The sequence below is a fragment of the Ornithorhynchus anatinus genome, chromosome 10, assembly GCF_004115215.2.
Source record: "Ornithorhynchus anatinus isolate Pmale09 chromosome 10, mOrnAna1.pri.v4, whole genome shotgun sequence".
In the NCBI taxonomy this organism is placed as follows: domain Eukaryota; kingdom Metazoa; phylum Chordata; class Mammalia; order Monotremata; family Ornithorhynchidae; genus Ornithorhynchus; species Ornithorhynchus anatinus.
The window spans coordinates 40876014-40886684 of NC_041737.1; positions in this window are offsets into that span (position 1 = coordinate 40876014).

Sequence of the window (10671 nt, forward strand, 5' to 3'; positions counted from 1 at the left end):
AATATCCTGCAAGAGCAGCAGTGACTTCCTCAAAATGGGTTCCATTATTCTGCTTCTAAATCCTGCTTATCTTCCTAAAAGTGCAAGGTTCTACAAGTGCAAAATAGCTGACAGCTATGCAATCTCACATGACACACCTTGACCTAAACGGCAATTTTTGTGAACTTTGTTTCTTGGCATTTAGTCTGATGAATTACTGCAAATTGTTCTGGGAAGTGAGAATTTCTTTCTCCCCCACCCCCTAAGAAGGAGTTCCAGCTATACCATGTACACAGTGAAATGCTTAAGGTTTTCTTGGCTTTTGTTTTGTGGAGTGATGTTCTCTCCCTCCTCTTCCTTCAGGGCTGGGGCATTTGGGCTGTAGTGATTTCCCTTTAATAAAATGGAACAACCATTTCCGAGCAGTAAAATGGCCTCAGACAATTTTTAGATGACACTTTCTAATAGCAGTTAGGCTAATATTACAAAATGGAAAGGAACAGTTCTTGTTATGTGAAAGTTTATCTTTTGTATCATTGAAAGGCTGTTGGGAAGTTAGTAATGACTCATGGATCAATGCCAGAAACCAAGGCTAGGAGTCTCTCTCCACAGTTTGTGGATTTGCAGACTGTAATTAAACCCTACACTTTTTTCTCTGCTCTCAGTGGAAGACCTCATCTTTTGCTGTGCTCCTGCAATACAATTATCATTTCTGCTGGGCTGCCAATATCACCCTGTCCCTCAGGGAATGATCTGTGTTCAGAGGCAAGAACCTCAAAGAAACCATAACTGGAAGCCTCACCACAACTACTGATGGGTATTAACCCTCAGATCCTGCAGAATAGTAATTCTGATTCTGGAGGGTAATAATTAAACACAATTGGCACAGTCTCAAACATTTTCCTCATGTCTTCAAATGTATTCAAAACAGAGGAAGAGTCTTTCAAGTAGATAGGATTTTTTATAGCCTCTGTTGTGATTCCTAGTTTGTAACAATGTACAAAAATACGGCTTGCAAAATGACCCCCAGACTTCCAGGACAAACAGCTGGATAGGTATTTAGATTTCATTAAGTGATATTTTTCTGTTTTACATGGTTGCTTGGCAACCCCTATTTTTAGACACATCAAAAGTAGGTATCTTCAGAAATTAATCTTGGCATCAATAATGGTTCTGCAGTTTTCTTCAAAGCCATCTATTTTCATGATTTCAAGATTTGATTCAATCAGTGAATCCTTCAACATTTAAAAACTGCAAAATGTCATATTAGAAATATTTACTTTGAGAACGCACTGGGGACATCCTACCCGAAAGTGCCTCACAGAACGTAGATTATAGAAACTAAGAATAACTGAGGCTCACCTTATGAACTGCAGGCAGTGTAGTGACCCAAATGGGAATGGGTGAGTGTAAAGGAGATTTAAAAAAAAAAAAAAAAAAAGATTCTTCTCTTCTGCTGTGTTTGACTCATTTAGGCTCCAGAGTGAGTCACTGCTGTTTACTGAGACCAGAAAGCTCAATGACAGTGCCAATTCTGGGGGTGGGGGAGAAGCTGTGTGACTTTGGGCAAGTCACTTAACTTCTCTGTGCCCATTACCTCATCTGTAAAATGGGGATTAAGACTGTAAGCCCCACATGGGAAAACCTGATTACCTTGTACCTTAGAACAGTGCTTGGCACATAGTAAGTGCTTAAAAATGCCATTATTTTTATTATTATTATTAAGGTATCTTTATTTTGCTTATTTGACTCAGATTTAATTGGATGAACCTACAGTTGTCAGAATTGTTTTCATTATACAAAGAGCATAAATTCATAGAAACAGTCATTATTGGATCAGATCAACCAGCCCATTAAGCTAAACTTTGACAGTGGCATCGGAATAATTGGAGGAAGTGAATGACACTTTTTCTTGTGGTTAGGAATGGATCCACATAATCTTTCCCTCTAGAAGCTTAAATTTCACTCTGGGTTCGCAATGTAGCCTTCTCATCCATTAGTCTATCGTAACTCTTAAATCTACTGATTTCACTCCCCACAAATTCTCATGGTCATGAGTCCATAGGTTTATCACAAACTTTCTAATCCTGTCACACATAAAGGCCAGAGATAGACCACACTGCCTGGTTGTCAGAAAGATTACAATGTCTGAGTTCAGTACAGGGGTTCAATCACACCTACCCCATACTCTCAAACATTTTTTTTTTCCAATGCTATATTTGATTAAGAATTTGACTCACTCCAGCCCAGCTGAAGTTCACAAATGATACTATTGGGTACTACTGTGACATCTTCATGCCTTAGATTTCAATAAGAACAAGCCCTGACCCAGCATCTAAAGTAACAATGTGACATTCCCAAAAGGATATAAGGTCAACTGAAGCAACAGCTTTTCAAAGCTGTCAAAGCTGAGGAAATAGGTTTTAAGTTCACTGAATTTTAGTTGAATGAGAATTCTATCCCATAAACAAGTGATGCTTTCCTTCAACTATTTAGAGGTACAGGTTTCCCTACTACTCTCACAAAAAAATCATTTTTAGGCTGGTCATTGATTTTTTTTCCAATGTTGTTATATAAACTCACTTCATTTGATCATTTATTTTCTTCTGGCACCATGTAAACATTTCTAACTATCCACATAGCTCCTTTTAGACCATCCATTTCCTAGCTCACTCAGATCAGTCATGAACTAGAGTTTTCAGTGTGAAAAGACTAGCTCCTTGACTAAAACATTCCTTAAATAACTAATTCAGGCATTCAGCGAGCTCCCTAACTAGATTCAAAACCAGAACACCTTGAGCTGCCATGTTAGATGTACCAAAAAGCACAGAGATGGGGAATTGCAGCTACTGGCAGTTTTAAAGCTTACAGGAAACCTGAAAAATTTTACTTCTCAATTTGATTTGCTGTGTACTGTTCCCTAGTAACAACATCACTCCTTTCCCTCCCCCCTTCCACCCCACAACAACAAGCAACAAGTAAGAATCTTTCCTTCAAAAAAGTGCTTCTTTAAAATGACAAGTCTGCAAATAAACTGTCAGCAGGTTCACTTACACTGTGAGACCTATGCAAGACAGGGACTGTGTCCAACTTGATTATCTTATATCTAATACAGAGGTTAGAATCCTTGCCATATAGTGCTGAGTAAATAACAGTATGATTATTAGAGAGTGTGACAGATAAACCCAATATTTGCCTCCTAATCCCATTTCATTTGTGATTATAGGGTCTATTTGTAGACTAGACAATGTCTCCTTTTTTTTCCCCCTTCTTTCACTTTCTTTTCTCTCTCACTTTAGTCCCACCACTTTTCTCTCTGATGTAATCACTATGATGAGAAGGAAAACACCACTTATCTGAAGAAACTGTTTATACTAGACAACAAAGGGTGATGGGGATATGAATAAAATTTAGGGGATCAAGAAAAGTGTAGACAAAGTAAACATAGAATTGTCATTAAAAATCTGGCAACACCAAAATAAGGGACTCTCACTGAAACTTGAAGGTGCTAGACTTAGTACAATCAAAGGAATCATTTGTGGGGTGTGGGAGAAGAGATTTAAGTACTTGGAACTTGACCTTTCCAGTAGAAATGTCCACAGTGAGTTAGCAGAGAGAAAGTAATGAGTAGTAGAGGAATGGAGGAGAAAAGGTTAAGAACCTTTTGAATCAATTGTATTTACTGAGGGCTTTTTGTGTGAAAAGCACTGTATTAAGCACATGGGAGAGTGCAATATAACAGAGTTGGTAGTTCCCTGCCCACAGGGAGTCTAGAGGGATCTATGTATCAGATTTATTGAACACATTGTGTGCAGAGCACTGTACTAAGTGTTTGGGAGAGTGCAACACAGTGTAGCAGACACATTCCCTGTCCACAAAGAGCTTTTTATTGATGATGTAAATAAATCATGGGTATGTACGTAAGTGCTGTGGGGCTGGGAGGAGGGACTGAATAAAGGAAGCAAGTCAGGATGATACAGAAGGGAGTGGGAGAAGGAGCAGTGAGAACTTAGGGAAGGTTTCTTTGAGATGTCCCTTCAATAGGGCTTTGAAGGCAGGAGAGAGTAATTGTCTGTGAGATATGGAAAAAAAAGGATGTTCCAGGCCAAAGGCAAGACATGGGCGAGAGGCCTGTGGGGAGTGGATGTTTAGAGGGGCATCCAAATGTCTAGAGGGGCATCCAATTCAATGAATCCTCCACTTTTGCCATTGTCAGAGACAGGAAACCAGGCTGGCTGGCATTTTTTTATGCCCTTATCTTAGAATTCTTAAGCAACAGAGATGTCTGTCAGAAACTTTAGTGTCAGTTTTGCCTTACCTGCTCTGTTGAAGAGAGCTTTTCCCAGTGGAAAATACTTAAGATCGATGACCAAATTCTCTTGCTGTGTACATCAGTCTGTGATCAGGGCACATATTTCTCATTAAGAAAAAGGAGATGAAATCACTAAGTCAAGAAAGGAGCCACTAGTAGCCAGTCACGAAAACCACTAAGGAACCAAGTTATCCCCATTTAAAATAACTATGTCTTCTCTTTGGCCCCTCATGGTGAGAATCAGTGCTGAGCCTGACCTGGAATCCACCGCCCCCCCCACCCCCACCCTCCAAACCCCAGCCAGAGAATCCTTGGGAACCACTGAGCGTATATCCCAAGCAAAGCAAGCAAACAAAAAAAGCAACACTATTTCTGTCTGGACATCATCCATTCTGCTCCTCTTCTGCTTTGGGCTCTTGAAACTACCTAGGGATTTGCCACCATATTGGGGAGCTGGGAGAGATTATTATATTGCACTTGGGCAACACATTCTCCCTCCACTGTTTCCATGAACCTATGCCTATTCTTCAGACTATAGTTCTAGAGTGCTCACTGTAAATGAGTGTTATAAGGTAGTCCAAGTGGTATATGGAAGTTGACCTAGCTGTTATATCACTCATATTAGCTGGTTGGGGTTGGGGGGTGACACAGAATAAGTGGGGGTATTTTTGTATAGAAACTGAAAATAGTAAACACCTTTTGAAGACTCCAAATTCCCTTTTTGGACCTGGAAATCAACCAATATATTATAGTGGCTCCCAGATAAAGATGCCAAACAGCCAGGAAGAAGTAGAAGGTTCTGTTCACAGGCCACAGGAAACATGACTTGGTAAGTTTTGAATGGGTCCAGTAGAGAATAGGAGTGGGATGAGGAGAGGTAGAGGGGGAAGAGAAGGCCAATAAGTAGGGGGATCGTTTCATAACTCCTCAAACCCAGAAAATCAAGTCCTGCACCCGTGGTTTTTACTACTACCTCAGAGGAGACACTCAGCAGTCTGTTGAACCCCTGAATTTCAATTATTAAATAGGAACCATCACTAGATTTTACTTACAATATCTAAGTTTGCGTGGCGCAGTGGAAAGAGCACGGGCTTTGGAGTCAGGGCTCATGAGTTCGAATCCCAGCTCTGCCACTTGTCAGCTGTGTGACTGTGGGCAAGTCACTTAACTTCTCTGTGCCTCAGTTCCCTCATCTGTAAAATGGGGATTAAGACTGTGAGCCCCACGTGGGACAACCTGATTCCCCTGTGTCTACCCCAGCGCTTAGAACATTGCTCTGCACATAGTAAGCGCTTAACAAATACCAACATTAAGTTTGAGGCTATCCCTGAATAATTGTTCTCAGGTGGCAGCAAAACCATGGAATATCACTGTTCGCTTCCCCTCTAATCTGCAAGTTCGTTGTGGACAGGGTAGGTGTCTCCCAACACTTTTTCACTGAACTCTTCCAAGTGCTTAATACAATGCTCTGCACTAAGTGCTCAATAAATATGATTGATTCAACAGCGCACTCTGGTTGAATCTACATTTCAGAGTTTTTTTTTCCCGGCACTTCCGTATTTCTTTGCCTCTTCTTAGTGCTTTGTGTTGGTGCTACTTCTCAAGAATGACTGCTAGTAGGCAATGAAGCAAAGCTTCTATGTTCCATCAACTTATATCTGGAACAGAGTAGCTCATCCCACTCAAGCCTTGAGAAGGAGCCTTGAACATTTAGTAATTGATTGGTTTTCCTCTATTATACCATTATCCTGGTTGAAGCCACAAATCTTCATGGTGAGAGTACAAGTTCAGGTAGAGGTCTTGGTAGCCTTATGGTGAAAAATGATATCCCCTGCAGACAGTTGATAAACCACTCTAATATAAATAACACAGACTAGTATACCTAAAATTGCCCGCTTGTTTGCAGCCAGGCTTTTTAAAATCCTCTTAACTGTAAGTAATTTAAGGCTTCGAGGGATGAATTCTTCCAGTTGTTATGGCGTTGGGATTTTCATAGTAATTATTCCTTTCATTATCAAGCAAGATCTTGAACAATTATGAAATCCAACTAAGCTATCTAATTTTAGTGTCATTGGAAGTGATTTTTGATGATGGAGAAAGGTAGAAACTTGAAAAACCACACAATATGGAAACCAAAAACTAGTGCAACTAAGGAGCACTATAAAGAAATAACTTGTTTCCTTAAGGGCAAAATCAGGAAAGCCAAGGGAATGTAGCTTGCAAGGCACATTAAGGATAATGGGATTATATTTTTCAATTATGAAAGGAAAACGGGATGAGCTAAGGAGAATGCCACTTTCCTAATAGGTGAAAACAGAAACAACAAAAATAGTTTTTCCTCTTTTTCCACCCAAAAATTTATCTGGGATCCAGTGGCTGCAGAAAATGACCATTAAAAGAGAGAAGTAAAATGAAATTAGAGGAGGAAAGGGTTGACTAGGGCTTGGCACGTCAGATGTATTTAAAGCAGGAGGGACCAAGGACAAGCACTGTCACTCTGCAATACTTAAGGAACTGGTAGATGTAGTCTCAGAACTACTGGCTATTAATTTGGAGAACTCATGCATGGAAAGAGAAATCCCTGAAGCCTGGATAAAGGCTTCAAAGGTTCCAAAAGTAGAAACAGAGCCCAAACATTGTAGAAGACCTGGCTTCGCTCCAACTCAATCCTTTGATGACACAACAACTAATCAATATGCAACTACCTAAATTAGAAACAGTACCAGAGTAAACATGGATTTCTGTAAACACATTATGCCAAGTTGCCGCTGTGGCAAAACGATAGGCAGAGTGAGCAAATTGGATGGAAGAGAGAAATATATCTGAACTCCAGTAAGGTTCTTGACTTGGGCCAATGTTACACATTCACCAATGAAGGAGAAATATACCATTACACGTTGGTGGACAGAAACATTCTGTTTATGCTCAGATGGCTTAAATTTTAAATGCTTCTTACATTGAGAAGCAGCATGACTCAGTAGAAAGAGCCCGGGCTTGGGAGAGGTCATGGGTTCTAATCCCAGCTCTGCCACTTGTCTTCTGTGACCTTGGGCAAGTCGCCTAACTTCTCTGTGCCTCAGTTACCTCATCTTTAAAATGGGGATGAAAACTGTGAGCCCTACATGGGACAACCTGATTACCTTGTATCTACCCCAGAGCTTAAAACAATGCTTGGCACATAGTTGTGCTTAACAAATGTTATTATCATTATTATTATTATTATTATCATTAAATGAGTGGGTGTGTTGAGGCAACCTCTGAATGTTGGTCATATTGGTTGTCTTTAGCAATCACATGAGATTGAGAGTGCACTGTATCCTCAGCCCTATTTAACCCCTCATGGAAATCAGTCAGTCAATTGTACTTACTGAGTACTTACTGTTTGCAGAGCATTGTACTAAGTGCTTGGGAGAGTACAGTATAATAATAGACACATTCACAGCCCACAAGAAGGTTACAGTCTAAAGGGGGATATATGTTAATAAAAATGATTACAGTTATGTACTTAAGTGCTGTGGTACTGGGAGGGGAGATGAATAAAGGCAGCAAGTCAGGGTGATGCCAAAAGGAGTTGAAGAAAAGGAAAAGAGGACTTAGAGATGAGAGTATAAAGCAAGTACCTCTGCAAAGGGTGACCTCTGACCTGGAGAAGGAAGATCACCAGGTGCCACCCCTTTGGCTCACCCTGGCAATGGGTATCAATCAGTAGTATTTTCAATCTACTGCATTTGAGCACTTATTGTTCTAAATGGTGGAGAGAGTATGTTACAATAAAGATGGTAGAAATGCTGTCACAGACGGGGAGTCTTGATGGGAAACAGAAAAGTACATCGAAGTGTCCAATATCAAATCTGTACTCTTCAGGGGAAAAGACAGCTGAAAAATGAACTGTTATAAAACTGGACAAATGACCACCATTCCATTCTTCTCTAGCCACAGTATACTACTAAGCTTTGTTTTTGTCTTTACAATGCCTCTTTTTTTTTGTCTTTCCTATCATTAGGTCCCTCTTCCCCTTTTTATTTTTAGAATGGGAGCCTCCTGAGAGACAGGGGTGGTGTCTTAATTTCCATTTTCAGTGCTTAGTAAAGTGCTGTGCTTAGTAAAGTGCTTTGCCCACAGCAAGTGCTTAATAAATACTATTAATACCACTCTTAAACTTGGGAATAGGAGACTCAGGAGAGTTTAAAGATTAGACAGATTATTCTGCCTTGAATGGTTTATGTGACAAGAGAAATTTCCTCTAGCTGTGACATTTTAGCAGTTGTGGAACTGCATAGCAGGCTCCAGGTATCTCATCCTCAAGGGCAATAGTAGCAGACTGGTTCTTTGTAGGAACCAATATAAGGAAACACATAGATCTGCATTTGAAGAGATCTACTCCTAAACAGATTCTATTATCAAATTCCAAAATCTATTTTACCATGAACTTCCCTCTTCTCTTATACTAGTCAACCATAGTTAGCTGTATTTATTGAGTGCCTACTGTGTGCAGAGCACTGAGCTTGGGCAAGTACAATATAACAACACAAGGGATCAAGAGCCCAGAAAATCAGGTCATCCATTTTCCTTTCCAGCTGCCTGTATGGAGAGTAACATTTCAGAGACAGCAACAGTCATAGTCCTGCTAACGGAGTGATCCAAAAATACAGCTCAAAATGTTGATTCTTCATTTACTATAGCTCCAAGAGAAGCAATAAGAATACAATTCTGGAATATGTTTAAAAATAAGCAGGACATCTGGGAAGATTTGATGTCATTTATAATGCTAGGGTGCAATCCAGAGGCTGATTAGAAATATCGGGGGTTTAGAAGGAGAACAAAGTTCCAAGAAGGAGGAAGTGTGTGTGTATAGTGGATCAGTCAGGGGTGTGCAATACAACTAGGAAGTTAGTTTGGGATAAGCAAAGTGCAAGCTGGGGTGAAGGGGATAAAGAGAGCAGATCTGTTTAGGAGAAAACTGAGATTCCTAAATCATTAAAAGACAGTGCAAATAAAGGGTTAAAAAAATAAAATCATGATCAAGATAGTTTGAATTTAGCAGAGTTACATTTTAAATCTGTAAATGCTTGTGATGCAAAATAAATTGATTGAATTGCTGTAATCTAGACTAAACTCATTGTGATCAAGGAACATGCTTACCAGCATATTATATTATACTCTCCCAAGTTCTTAGTACAATGCTATGCGCACTGTAAGTGCTTAGTAAGTACAATAGGCTGATGCTAACACACTTTTTGTTATTCTTTATTCTGTCCATGTCTAAGCATTTCAACCACATCCACACAAATGGATGGAATTAGTAGCATCTTCTCTGCAAGCAAAGTACAACTATATATTTATGTACTTATACACATTCCAAATGTGTATATATGTGTATATGTATATACGGGCATAATTTATCATGTCATTTATCATAGCTAGACTGTGAGCCCCATGTAAAACAGGGACTGTGTCCAACCTGATTATCTTTTACATACCCTAGTGCTTAGTACAGTGCTTGGTACAGATTGTGTGCCCAATTTGTCACAGGCACAGAGTGACAAAAATTATTATTATATTTAATTGTTTAATTGCATGAGTTTACTTTCATCAGCTACAATCTGTTGCTTTACTCTGTTTTTGAAAAATATGGTGCTTGTTAAGAACTTACTTCGTGTCACACACTGTTCTAAATTCTGGGATAAGGACAGTTTAGGTCAGGGACAATACCTGTCTCACATGGGGCTCATAGTATAAATAGGAAGGAGAACAGGTATCTAATGCACATTTTACAGTTGAGAAAACTGAGGCACAGAGAGGTTAAATGACTAGCCCAAGATCACACAGCAAGCAATTGGCAGAGAAGAAATTAGAACTCAGGTCTTCTGACTCCCAAATGTATTCTTTTTCCAGTCAATTTGTCTCCTCCATTAGAATATCAGCCCTTGAGGGCAGGAACACACCTTTTACTTGTATTGTATCTTCCCCAGGCTTCCAGTACTCTGTCCCCAGTAGGTACACTGTAAGTAGTATTGTCACCCATGATGCTAAGAAGGGTTTTTGAATTATTGATGGTTTCTGAGTAAAGGTGCCTTCCTAGATTTAGGGTTTTGTAATGGTATTTGTTAAGTGCTTACTATTGTCAGGGACTCTTTTAAATGCTAGGGTGGATACAAGGTAATCAGCTTGGACATAGTTTATGTCCCACATGGGGCTCACAGTCTTAATCCCCATTTCACAGATGGGATAACTCAGGGAAATGAAGTGACTTGCCCAAGGTCACACAGCAGACAAGTGGAAGAGCTAAGATTAGAACCCAGGACATTCTAACGCCCAGGCCCATGCTCTATCCACTAGGCCCTGCTGCTTCTCAGGTTCTGGGCCCATCTGAGAAACAA